Source organism: Octopus sinensis, linkage group LG4, assembly GCF_006345805.1.
Source record: "Octopus sinensis linkage group LG4, ASM634580v1, whole genome shotgun sequence".
Taxonomy (NCBI): Eukaryota; Metazoa; Mollusca; class Cephalopoda; order Octopoda; family Octopodidae; genus Octopus; species Octopus sinensis.
Genome location: NC_043000.1, coordinates 157,829,026 through 157,844,025, shown reverse-complemented (window position 1 = coordinate 157,844,025; position 15,000 = coordinate 157,829,026). Strand labels below are relative to the sequence as shown.

Genomic DNA, 15,000 nt, shown 5'->3' with positions numbered 1-15,000 from the left:
CCAGCTTCATGCTTTAGACCGCTTTTAAACATATCCTTTCCTTAATGTACAAGAAATAAACATCCATGTATGAAAGTATGTACACAAGTCTATATTTATATGCACATTTATGAATGCAGGCTTCGTTTAAAACACGTCAATGTATTTGTACGTGTATCTTGATACAGTTAATATTTACATATTTATCTTTCTCTTTGTCTTCATACATACATACATACATACATACATACTACATACATACATGTATCTATGTATTTATGTATGTATGTATGTATATGTACATAAATATGTATGTGTGTAAATATATATGCATTCATATGTGTGGCTGTATATATATATATATATAAACAAAAGTATTAGAGGTAGCTGTAAGACTTTCTTTTTGTAGATGTCCTGAAAATTCTACACAACCGTGGCGTCGTCTCTTTTTATCTAACACCCACATATCTATATATGCTTTTATGAAAATGTGCATGTATATGTATTTGTTTATTTGTGTATTCACACACACACACACACACCTTTATATTCCAACATAACGAATGGAACATATAGGCTATCGACTACAATTGTTACATTACTAGCTGATATTCAGTGCGTTAAGTTGCAACGAACACAGCGCAGCTTAGTCTTCCGGTTGTAGTCACCTCAACGAAGTTTTCCTTCTTGCAGGAAATAAACAAAGCTTATCTATTCAGACATACATACATGCATACCTACATACATACATACATACATATATACATACATACATACATACATACATACATACACACACACATACATACATACATACATACATACATGCATACATACATACACACACACATACATACATACATGCGTGCATACATACATACATACATACATACATACATACATACATACGTACGTACATACATACATACACACACATACATACATACATACATACATGCATACATACATACATACACACACACATACGTACGTACATACATACATACATACATACATACATACATACATACATACATACATACATGCATACATACACACACACACATACATACATACATACATGCGTGCATACACACATACATACATACACACATACATACATACACACATACATACATGCATACATACATACACACATACATACACACATACATACATACATACATACACACACACATATATACATACATACATACATACCTACATGAATATATGTATATGTGTATGTTTATATGTATATACATATAAACATACATGAATATATGTATATGTGTATGTTTATATGTATATACATATGTACTTTTGTACATTCATACATGTTGGGGTATATATATATATACGTGTGTTGTCTTAGGGAGTTTGTATATATGTATATGTATTCATATATATATATATAATCTTCAAGTCGTTCCTCCTCAACAAGAGAAAATGTGGTATTATGCAATACATAATGATGGTCTAAGTCTTTTATGCCTTAAAAAGAGAAAGGTGCTACATGTATTGATTCTATGACTCTTTGATTGGCGTTGCCCGGCATCTAAGCAACAAAAGCAAACACCAACGATATACGCAGATAGGAATGTATCACCGTTGTCGAGATATTTTTAAATGGCGTTTCCGATGTGAAACGGTTTGTCAGAGCGCTATTCCGATAATCCCTTTTGTCATTATCAGCATCAAGGTTTAATATCATTGAGAACGTCCCTGCTGCAATTCTTAACTATAATCCATCAGTAAGCTCCTACCGGCAATGATAAAATAATCAGCAGCACCACAATCATCATCATCGTCATCATCATAATGATCACCTAGTGACATGATGATCATTAACGTCAACCTCGCCATCATTATCATCTTCCTCTTAATCATAAGCATTATCATCATTTTACTCATCATCATCATCATCATCATCATCACCTCAGTATTAATCTCAGCTATATTGTCGTCATCAAAGACTTCGTTTTCCTCCGCAGTAATAGCATTGTCTTCATCACTAGCATCCTCCTCCTCTTCTTCCTCCTCCCCATTATCATCATCATCATCATCACCACCACCAACACTGTCGTCATCATTATAATCTTCAGTAAAATAAATCTTTATTATCATGGTAAACAGTATAATCACCATCCCCCTTCTTCTCCTCTTCATCATCATCATCATCAACATCTTCATCATCATTTGCAACATCATCACCATCATCAATAATTCTGTCACTAGACAACGTTTAGCAAGATTTTGCTTGTTTTTGTTTGTTTTTTTAATTCTTATCAGAAATTAAATGATGAAAAAATAGTGTTAGTTAAAGCGAGCTGAGATCAAATTATAAATTTTCTTTTCTTTATTTTTAAGAAAACTAATTTATTTACTTTTAATTTTTCTCTCTCTGGTTATCTGTGTTGATAAAAATTTATTGGTAAAATTAACAAGATAGCGGTAAACAATTAAGAGAGAAAAAAAATGATCTCCAATTGTAATAGCAAACCAGCTAAATGGCGGCGCTTTTAAGTAGTTGCTCGAACTGCTAGAAATGGTAGCTACCTCTTCTTCAAACCACACCTTACCGTATTCATAAGTGATGCCTATTTCACATAATGTAGGTTTAGGTGTGTGGTAAGAAGCTCGCTTCCCAACCACATGGATCGAGGTTCAGTCCCACTACTTGTCACCTTGGACTGGTGTCTTGTACTATAGCCTCGGACCAACCAAAGCTTTGTGAGTGTATTTGGTAGACGGAAACCGAAGGAAGCCCGTCGTAAACATATTTATACGTGTCTGACATTGTGCCTGTGTTTGTCACCCCCACCACCGCTTGACAACCGATGTTGGTGCGTTTACGTACTCATAACCTAGCGGTTTGTCAAAAGGAAAAGTCAGAATGAAGTAATAGGCTTACAAAGAACAAGTCTTGAGATCGATTTCGACTAAAACCCTTTAAGGCTCTTGCAAGTAAAATAAGGAAAGAATATTAATTTCTAGAATGCTTTGATTATAGTTGAATTGGTCTACGTCCTATTTGTTTCAGCATCAGTTGAAATATTTTCTTCTACTCTAGGCACAAGGCTCGAAATTTTGAGGCGGGGTGGGGGTGCAGTCGATTAGATCGAACCCAGTACGTAGCTGAAAGGAAAAGTTGAACTCGGCAGAATTTGAACTCAGAACATCAAGACAGACGAAGTACCACTAAGGTTTCCGCTGGCCGTGCTAATGTTTCATCAGTTGAAATATTCTTTTCTACTCTAGGCACAATCCCCGACTTTGTTGAGTTTTTTTTGGGGGTTTTTTGGGATTTTTTTTGGAGCGGGGCAGTCAATTATATTGACCTCAGTACGCAACTGGTACTTAATTTATCGACCCCGAAAGGATGAAAGGCAAAGTCGACCTCGGCGGAATGTGGATTCAGAATGCAAAGAAAGATGAAATGTCACTAAGCATTCCGCCCGGCGTGCTAATGTTTCATCAGTTGAAATATTGAAAACATTAGTATTGAAAACGTATCCTTAGTTAAAATCTTGAAAACTTTAAGACTAGCAATAACAGTAACCATTTAAAATTAGAAAACCAATGTTTAGTGCGCTAAATATGTGTTTGATTGTTTAGTTAAGAAACGTGTAAACACCGGATGACAACCGGCAATGGCGAGGATTCATATGTCTATAGACAAACAGAAACAAGTGAACACACATATATACACAAATATATACGCGTATATACAGGCAAAATTACAACCACACTCACACATTCAACATCCTTGGTTAACAATGTTTATATATTTGTATATTCATATGTGCCATCTGTATTTCTCAGCCAATTTCTTTACAGCTGGGACTGACCGATGTGAACCCATGTATATAGAAAGTTTCAATTACATTTCCTGCAAACTTCGGTTAGCCACTTAAAAAGAAAAACCCCAGAAAATTCAGCTTTTCATATATATACTGTGTTGTGTGTGTATGAGTGTGTGTGAATGAATGTATGTACCACATATACATATTTATGAGTTGACGTATAACCTATAGTCCAGACAAGGAAAATACTCGCGTGGCTAATTCATTAGAAAGAAAGAAAAAAGTAAGAAAGATATCTTCACGTACACGCAATTCCTTGTGTAGACACAAACACAAATATAAGTATAGACACTATATACATACATGCATATATATATATATATATATATATAATATATATATATATATATATATTATATATATATATATATAATATATATATATATATATATATATATATTATATGTATATATTATATGCACTCAGGCATACGTACATACATATAATATGTGTATGTATATCTGTATGCATATGTATGTATGTGCGTGTATATGTATATATCTATTTATAAGATTATATCTATGTACCTCTGCTTTTTACTTACTTTACTTATTTCCTATATATTAACACCAGATAATTACTAAGTTGAAAAGCGTAACTGGTATTCATCTAACTTATTTAAAAATCAATTAAAATATCACTATTCTACAGATATATATATATCAAACATACAATTATTATGTATATATATGAAAGCGTAACACTTAAAACATGCATATATATACATCTGTGTGTCTGGTTCTGTGTCCTCGCGAGTGCGCCTGTACTTTGGTTTCTGGATTTGGACATAGCTTTATCACCCTTAATGTATCTACGTCTCCCAGAACTGCTAGACCATTTTCTATGCTTATGACGTCAAGTATTATTTAATTATTCATAAAAGTTCAGAATCCCACATTTTTCTTGTTCTATTTACTATGAAGACGATGAGTTATGTCAAATATATTGAATGACCATAAAGAATTCGGGGAACTTTTTCAGGAACATAAGTTCAGTTTCTAATGAATAGACGTGACAATGTAATTTCCTTCCCAATCGGAGCCAATTCACTTACGTCAATGAAAACGTTGCTAAGTGTGTTTTCATATATAATTTATTTATAGTAATAGTATTCTGAGTAGCCTTTTGGGTATTGAAACTGTTCTTGATAATATTAATATTTATTCTCCTGTGAATGCAAATCCAGGAAACCAATGATCGTTTGTTTTCTACTTAGAAGGCAAATGATCATCGTTATAGAATGCCAGTACAAACATGATGAAAACAACGTTATCTTATAATCAATACAGTAAAATGTTTATATATGCTTAAAACATAGGTTTAGTTCTAAACTTGCTGTAGAATATAACGCGGGTGTGGAATAAACCCCATGTCCTTGTTATCCTAGTGGGAATATCGGAGCGACATGGGACAGCATATGATTAAAACTTCTGAAGGAATTAAAACTTCTGGTGAAATTTATTTTAAATCTGCTACCATAATGCTATATGAAAATATCTTCTAGCCGTGTAAAATATGTTTGCTAGTTCGCACAAGGGTAAGCTCATTTTCATAATTAGGAGTTACTATCAAAGAAAGTGGGGTCTGATTATTTTTTGCTTGCTTCAACCGAGCTCTGATTTGGTGTTCTTGCCATCCATTCACCATACCATACTAAAGCAATTCCATTCAAATCATTACATTACATTACCTTACCTTCCACTCCACTGTTTCTCTCTCTCTCTCTCTCTCTCCCTCTCTCTCTCTCTGTCTCTCTCTCTCTCTTTCTCTCTCTCTCTTTCTCTCAGTGAGAATAGAGACATAAAATATTTGTTTTAAGATACACAATTTTGCTTCGTACCTACGTTCTTCCAGGGTTCATATCAATATGGAATGTTCTATCAAATGTCTTCTACCTTGTAGTTACTGTGCCCAACATATTGTCATTGGAATATGACGGGAGGAAATCCTTGAAATTCTTTTATCCCCAAAGCGAGAAAACCGAAAATCTGGTGCATTTCGAACGAAGACCTTGTGATATCCATTCTACACCTGCTTACATATACACTCACTTATAATTCTTGATTTCCTAGATATATCGAACCAGTCATAGGATCATTGGAAACCTTTAAAACATAATGCTTTTGTTTTCCAATAGAGATATGAAAGAACTATGACATTTACTCGGGTGTTCTTTTTGTTTTTCTTCCTATTTTCCTTTCCCTTACATTTGCTCCATTACTTCCCTTAGGTTAATGGCTCATCCTTATACTTTATTCTTATATTTTCCTTCTTTCTTTCTTTCGTTCTTTCTTTCTTTCTTTTTTTCATTTCTTTCATTATTTCTCCCAATCTTTCTAACCTCACACGTGCTTCATTTTCTCCATCGTTTCCATTTTATTTTGTTTTGGTTTATATCATTTTGTTTATTTCCCTATTTAACACACACACAGGCACATACATACACAGGCATACACACACACACACACACACACACACACCACACACACACACACTCTCACACACACATACCGCCTCTCACACTTCCTTTTCGTTTTTGAAGTTCTTTCTACCCCCTCCCTTTCTAATCCTTCCTTTGCACATTTTCTTTATATTTTTTCCTTTCACTCTTTATTCTCTCTTTAGTATTTTCTTTTTTTTCCGTTCTGTTTATTGTTATTATCTTTAATATAATTATCTCTTTAATATAATGATTTTCCCTCCTGGAAATATGTCTGTGAAACTCAGACAAAGGAAAATAAAATATGAAGCAAAATACAAGTATCAAAAAAAGACACAGAAGTAAGGATGACTTGTTTACCTTCTCGCGGCAATAGCAGAAGCTATGACGTCACAATAGTGTGACGGTACGCGATAAAGGTTGCTAGTTTAATATTCCAAATAAAACATCTCAGAAATAGGAAAATTGAAAACAGAATGATTCATCCATTCAATATCAATTTAACAGTAGTTGTTATTGTTGTTATTGTTTGACACCAAGTCAACCCTGAACGAGAAGACATGGTAAAAATATTCCAGTTATTATCATCCTGCCTTTTTAAGGGTTTCTATAACTTATTTCTTTATTGCCCACAAGGGGCTAAACATTGACTGGACAAACAAAGGAATTAAGTCGATTATATCGATCGAAGTGCGTAACTGGTTTCTTAATTTATCGACCTCGACAGGATGAAAGGCAAAGTCGACCTCGGTGGAATTTGAACTCAAAACGTAAAGACAGACGAAATACCAATTTCTTTACTACCGGCAAGGGGCTAAACACAGAGAGGACAAACAAGGACAGACACACGGATTAAGTCGATTATATCGACCCCAGTGCGTAATTGGTACTTATTTAATCGACCCCGAAATAATGAAAGGCAAATTCGACCTCGGCAGAAGTTGAACTCAGAACGTAGCGGCAGACGAAATACCGCTCAGCATTTCGCCCGGCATGCTAACGCTTCTGTCATCTCGCCGACTTTGAGGGTTTCTAGAACTACAACGTAAAATACTTGTTTCATTTTTTAAGATAGGAAAATGAAACCGTTGGATATTCTCTGAGGGTTATACGGTTGCCATTTCTTGTAGGGTCTGCTGCCACATACAGGCTCACTTATCAACTTCCACATCCGCACTACAAGCGCCATCATTCTCACACATTTAACGGCAACTTATATGTTATTGCAAAACAGTCCTGCAATAGATTCTTTGTCGTCCCTTAACATCACTTAGTTGTATCTTTCTACCTGTATACACCTCTTAATGCATCCTTAAAAGGATTGCTCTCCAGCAAGTGTATTTGTTCGCATTGTATTTCTCTGAAACAGAAATCTCTGTTGTCTAATATATATAACTTACACCGTTTTCTTATGTAATCTTTAAAGTTATTTCTGTACATATGTGTCATTGAGAAGGTGGAATAACTCCAAAGTACTTCCAACACTATAGCCTTACTTGCAAACGACGCGGCTCCACTGCATAGTCACATTCCCTCTCAGTTTATCATTGGGTTACACACCTGTATTCCTTGACTAAAATCATTTAGCTACTGATAGTGTCTGGTTCACTGCATTACTAACAGCGTAACTTCTACCATAAAATTTGACGGTCCGGTGAGTAGAAAATTAATCTTTGGAAAGTAATGATTATTTCATTAAATTATAGCACTGAATTCAAATTATCCAAGTGCATAAGACGCGTTGTTAGTTTTTGTTTTGTTTCTTTTTTATAGAAATAAACAAAATTGTTTCTCCTTTAATTACTGATTTCCATTCAATTTGGTGGATAATCTCTAAACGCCACCAGAATGTCACTGAAATATGGTTGATCACCACAGGATTCTGTGACTAGGAAAAAAAGGTGATTGAGGAAATTTCAAAGGCTTGGTGTACAGAGAAAATATGGTATGAAAAGTTGGTATTTGTAGAACAAGTTTCTGAGTGGTGAGATGTGTTAAATTCATGGACACCACGATAGAATGAGTATAAAAGAAGTCGCAGTATCTGAGGAAATGGCCTAGAAAACGGGAAGAGATAAACCAAGAACGGCTTATACAATTAGAACAGCTTATATGGTCACAGACAACAGATATTATGCTGGTGTATGTCTGTATGTAGTGTGTGTATTGCATGCAATCAATTCAAATGTACGGAATTACTGTATATGGCATATGTTCATTGTAAAACTTTCTAAACTATTCTGTAGCAAGATGCCCTGATATCATGCTTAAACACTATATGAATATACATGTGAGTGTGAATGTATATGTGTGGTGAATGTGTTGTATATATCTATATATATATATATATATATATTATATATATATATATATATATGTTTCTCATGTATATAACAGGCTGATTTAGTGTCGATTTCGTAGGTTGCTATTGCTATCAATTCTGATCAAGATAACTTAAGAAACCAATCTAACAATGATCAGCCACTTTCATATCTAAGGTTACATTATGAGGTATAAAGAATTAGAAGCGGTAGCTAGATAGCTCAATGACCTATCTTGCAATAAAGATTATAGAGTACCTTCCCTTCTCTAAGTTTCTTCAAGCACCTGTGTCATGAGACGTGATTCTAAATCATTCAAGAAATTGAGTGTTTCTTTTGAAAGTTTTTAGAATGTCTAGCTTTCCATTAGTAAAAACAGCTTACTAACCCAGCTCGTCACTTCTTAGTCGATTAGACTTAGAGCCATGCACATCATTGATATGTCCGTCTATATCTCTACGCCACATGACTGAAAACCACCACTTAACTGTTATTTCTACATTTTCTATCTGAACATTCTTGCATAGATTACTTCATTCAACTAGATTTTGATTTTATGTATCATCATCGACCAGTGAATAAAATATATTTTTATGTAGTAAATATATAGATCTTGAAAATATTCTTCAGCTCTTTATGAACTATTGTAATAACATACACGAAGCTACATCAAAAGCTTGTACTTTCCACTACAATACGTGTTGCTTGGTTGCTTGGTGGGAACTTCGTTGGTATTTCTTGCAGGTTAATCAACTATGTTAAGTCTCCTATGTGTTGGTTGTGCGTGTGTGTACTTTAGTATGTTTCGTGAACGTCTTTGTCTATATTTATCTGTGTATACTTGTGTCCCTATGTTTTCCTATGTTTTTAATCTCATTCAACAAACCTCAAACTGACCGATATAGCTGGATCAACATATACCTCTGCCAAGCATCGTTTCCTGTCGGTATTCTCATTACAGCATCAATCTACTATTGCTATATCTTATATGAAAACGAGAACACACACACTCACAATCCATCCGCTTGAGTGGACAACTCTACAGTCGACTTGAAGTGAGAGCCAGCTATAATATATTGCAGTGTATCTATCGTTTCTTCTAATAGACTTGAAAAATTAAAGTAGACACTGATATATATTCATCCCATCGCGTCAGATTTATTTAACGTCAAAAATAGCTCAATGTCAACACTAAGTAAAATATTGCCGCACTGGAAAACCTGCCGGGCTGGAATAATAGGCAAAAGGTTAATTAGCTTTTGATATAAATTTCATCAGCTGTCATGCGATTGTCAGGCGGCTGGTGTATAATATTTGTCGATGCATATCAAAAATAAAAGATTAAAATGTTTGCCAATTATGAAGCACAAAGAACAAGTTTAATATCGCATCATATACAGACAATGATTTATTTTTGTTTATTTATTTTTTTATTCGCTAATGTATTCATTCGTTTAGTAATTATCTATCTGGTTTGAAACAGATTAAAATTTAGATGATATTTCATTACGTTGGATACTAATTAGGTTCTGGTCTCTTGGAACAATTTTTTTTTAATGATTACTTGAACATAAATGCATATATACATCGATATATGATTAAGTAAGTTCATAAAAAATATATACATACACGCATAATCATCATATGCAGAGAAATTAGTGTATAAAATATGTGTATAAAAATTGATACGTAAAAAGCATTCTTGCGTAAAAACATACTTACAAACATACAAACAGACGTAGAAAGAAAATCTACATGCTTAATATATATATATATATAATATATATATATATATATATACATTGTTCAACTCGTCACTCATTTGAAGCACCATTACACACACCCACAAAAACCTTCCCACTCCACACACACTGGCACCGAACACTTTTCAGCTCCCTCACCACACACCATTATCCTCATATCGGCACACTACTATCCACATACCCACGCACAATCTTTAAAAACGTCACTATACATACTACTATACGAGCAGCTCCACACAGCTTAACTCCGTAAACACACCACACACCATCATGAACGATACCACACCCACACAAGCACATGATACCTGCATGCTGACAATATATACACACACACGCGCAATTGCATAAACAATAGATAGATAGACCAAAAGACAGACAAACGAACTGACGGTGAGTTGACAGTTTACATAGATGCGTTGATATATAGATAAGAATTATGAGACAATGCACAACAGTACAAGAAAATTGTTTTAAGCCCCTCTCTAAAATTATATTGAATTCCTGTTGGCTCAAACAATTCTCAGGTTCAGACATCTGGGATATCAAGAGGAGAATTAAACGAAAATATTAGTAGGAACGTGACACCAGGGAAATCGAAGTATCCAAAAAATACAAGGTCTTCAATGACGTCACAATGTTCGTATTTAATCATAAAGGATTTTCGCAGATTAATTTCTAAAGAAAAAGGCCCAGTGTCAAAGAAGAGAGAAAGGAAAGCAACATTTAAGAGCTGAAATGTACAAAGCATCGGACTAAATCCATACTTGAAAAGAAATTTTAATTTGTATAAGCTAGATGAAAGAGAAAAGCGTGAACATCAATGACCCTCATCTTTGGTTAGGTTCGCGGGATATTCTTTATAATTTAATCAACGTCGTATCAAAAGCCAAAAACGCTAAATTGCGGATGATATTTGATAGAAGTTGCTTGTAGGAAAGAATTAATGTGGGATTTGAGCAGACAGGCTGAACAAGAATGATGAAAGGAGTTACACGTATGCAAAGTACGTTTGAGTAAGATTATACGAATCTATCCTGTGCAGAAGAATAGGACGGGATGTCGTATAAGAGATTAGCAATAAATACTATCAGTAGAGAGAGGTTGTTCAATTAATTGAAATGTGTGATATGTTACGATGCCTCAAAGAACCACGCAACTTCGTACAAAGGATATTGGCTGTTAAATCTCAATCGTTAAGGGGGCGAAATAACGAGCAACCTCTTGATAAGATTGTAGCCTATTGCATGTATAATAGCCACACAAAAATTTCTTGTGTATTTCTACGATAAAGGTAAAGAAAGATACATTATTTAGCATTCTGTAAATCACACAAACACTGGGTGCACAGAAAAAAAGTGACCCATAGAATTACTTTTGAATTTACAGCTCATTGTTATATTTTGGGTGATCTCAGCATCAGCTACGACCATATTCTTTTAATGGTTTCAATCACTGGATGTTGAATGCGTGCGACGATCGCCCTCAGGGTATTAGCTTATCATGCCGACACTGCTATTTCACCCTCGACTGATAGATGTGTATTCCTCTCTGTTTATCATCATTATTAGTTAGGAGAAATATAAGGACACTCACGTACACAAGACACATTTTTGACTTAGAAACATATAATGTTTGTTTGTCTTTATGTTCAGCTATAATAAAAGCAATTGTCCAATAATCTGTAGGGTCAAACCATTCAGCACAGATATATTCTTCTTTAACAAGAGTAGTATAGATAGTGAATTCGAAATTTCAGACAGTAAATTTATCATTGGACTGAATATATTTGTAAATATGTAAACATGTTCTATTCTATTTTCAATTATTTGAATTCTTCCTCTAAAGAAGCTGGTTTTTAAGAAAGAAATAAGTTTCCATCGCTAGAATGTAAGTAACAAAAACGATGTCTCATTCCCAACTACGGTAAAGAATTTGCTGTGGAATATTACACCAAGTTAAATAGAAAAACTAAATTCATTCAGAAATCTAGAAAGATCTTTTTGGCACGATTTTATTTAAGTACATAGCGTCTGAAAACTAAAACTATGAAGAACTGTAAAACTACTTGAATATATTACAAAATATAAACGTTAATAAACAGGATATCAGTTCGTTTCATTATGCTGCATGAAAATCAGTTTAGTGCATTTTACAGGTTTGATCTTGAATAACCAGTTTGAGTCGATATAATTTTTATTTTTATTTTAAATCAAAATACGACTTTATATTTTCAGAATCGTTCAATATCCAAACGTATTATAGTCGTGCATCTGAATCCTAACCGTTTTAAAAGAATTATTTCCCCCTATTTTTAATTTTTCAATTAACAAAAAAATACAATTTCGTTATTTTGTCATCGCATTTCAAAATGTAAGCCGTAGAACGACTGACTACATCATGAGATAGCGTATTGGGTAAAAATATAAAAGTTTAGTATCGTTGTTTGAATATATAACGTTTTTTTCTATTTTATCACGTATATATATATATAATATATATATATATATATATAATATATATATATATATATATATATATATAGATAGATATATATATATATATATATGTATATATATGTGTGTGTGTGTGTGTGTGTGTGTGTGTATAAACACAAAATTGATAATTTTATGTCATTTTATTGTACGGGAAATCTCTAAATCATGAAGATAAATATCTCAACCTACGTAATTTCAGTTTGAAATGAAACATATCACTACTGATTTCCATTCAGGTTTTTACATCACTAGAACTTTGATACTGTTGCATACATTCACACACAACACACGCATGCACACGCTCACATGAGCGCTAAGGGCTCACACACACAAACACACATGCACGCATACACCCACGTTAATGTTCATTTTTATGTCATGATATAAAAGAAAATGAAAATTAAACTAAAGAATTAAACAATACTTTTTTGTAAATTACATGGTTATAAAACCACATAGTTGTGATCTGATAGAGCTCTCTGTCGTTTCAACGAGCTTAATGTTGAATTTGGCTTCCTTCAGAGATTTTCTAAATTTCGGGCTAGTTCTCCATGGGCTGTGGCCTCTGCAAACATCAGCTCCATCAGATCACAAATAAAAAGGACTTACCCCTTTGAGAATACCACATACTCCAATGAAAGCTGCATGGTATGGAAGATTAACCTTGGAATTAACTGTAGAAGTAGAAATTTTGTCTATCGCATAAGGGGCATATAGGGTGCGTGTAAAGGCAGGAACTTGATATACATAGGTGAGATATCTAGAAGCATTGGGATGAGACTAAATGGACATCTCAGACAATATGACGACAAATAACACTTCTCCATACTCTTCCAACATGCCAAGACCAACATGGAGGCACACTTGGTCGACTTGACATCTGCATTTTATCCAACTTCCTGAAGGACCCAACACTCAGACAAATACAGGAGTACATTCTCATAAGGGAAACAGCCCAGTACTAAATACGAAATAAACGGCCTTCTGCTATGTCTATGTGTGTCCGTGTGTGTGTGTGTGTGTGTGTGTGTGTGTGTGTGTGTGTGTATGTGTGTGTGTGTCTGTGTGCGTGTGTTTGTGTGCGCGTATGATGCTTATTTCAAGAATGGGAAAAGAGAGAACGCTTCTAACTCGTTATTGTAAAAATATTATTTTCTACATGTTGCAGGTAATGTTCGATTGATTTTATGCATGCATGGTTATACATGGAATACACATACGCACACACACACATACAACTAAGTCTAAACACATATATAAGCGCATGTATATAATATATATATAATGTATATAATATATATATATATATTATACTTATATATGTGTATATATATATATATATGTATATATATATATATATGTATTATGTATATATATATATACAATTTTTACCTATATGATATTTATGAGTACTCATGTGAGCATGTGCAGGGTCGTGGTGGTGACTTTCCATTACCTAAAAGTTATATAAATGACATTTGTCTACGATTCCTCAGTGTAAGTGATGCTAAAAATTTAGGTTGCAAATTGATATTGTCAACCATTTGGCCTTACTGCAAATATGCATATACATGTTCACGCAAAACACTCATAGATACACATACACGCGCACATATGTAGACTTATAGACGCAGAGATCTCTCTCTTTCAAGAGAGTTTTCTGTAGAGAGACATGATTGCAACTATTTTTTTCCATAGACATGTATACGTGTAGCTGCGTGTGGGTGTAACATTTTAAATCCTGACTATCCTACACTATAACCCGTTTTTATTAGGGATAATAAAAGAAAACTTTTATCGACGTTTCTACACCATCATCAAAATATGAGGTGATGCTGTCTTCTATATGCTTCTTTTATAGTGGGCAACTTTATTTTAATGCAGAATTTACTACCAGAGTTTGAAAAAGTTTTATGCTACCAGGCATGAAGTTTAAGCGTTAGACGTGTATATCTCGTCTGAATACTTTAGATTTGTGCTGTGAAGCGAGTATTGCTTCCTTAGTTAAAGGTCTATATTTGTGGGTAATTTTATTTAGATTTAATATGTTACCTGTTAATATGTTTCAACCTGCACGTTTTTATATAGTGCTAGCTGCAGGGTGTTGCAATTGCCACCTGCAAAACCCTCCACTAG

General features: G+C 33.9%; 1 protein-coding gene across 1 annotated transcript in view; it reads left to right on the top strand.

Annotated features, from left to right (window-relative positions):
• LOC118763192 (potassium voltage-gated channel subfamily KQT member 2-like) overlaps nucleotides 1–15,000 on the top strand; it is a 557,870-nt gene that overhangs the window by 14,865 nt on the left and 528,005 nt on the right. The window lies entirely within an intron of this gene.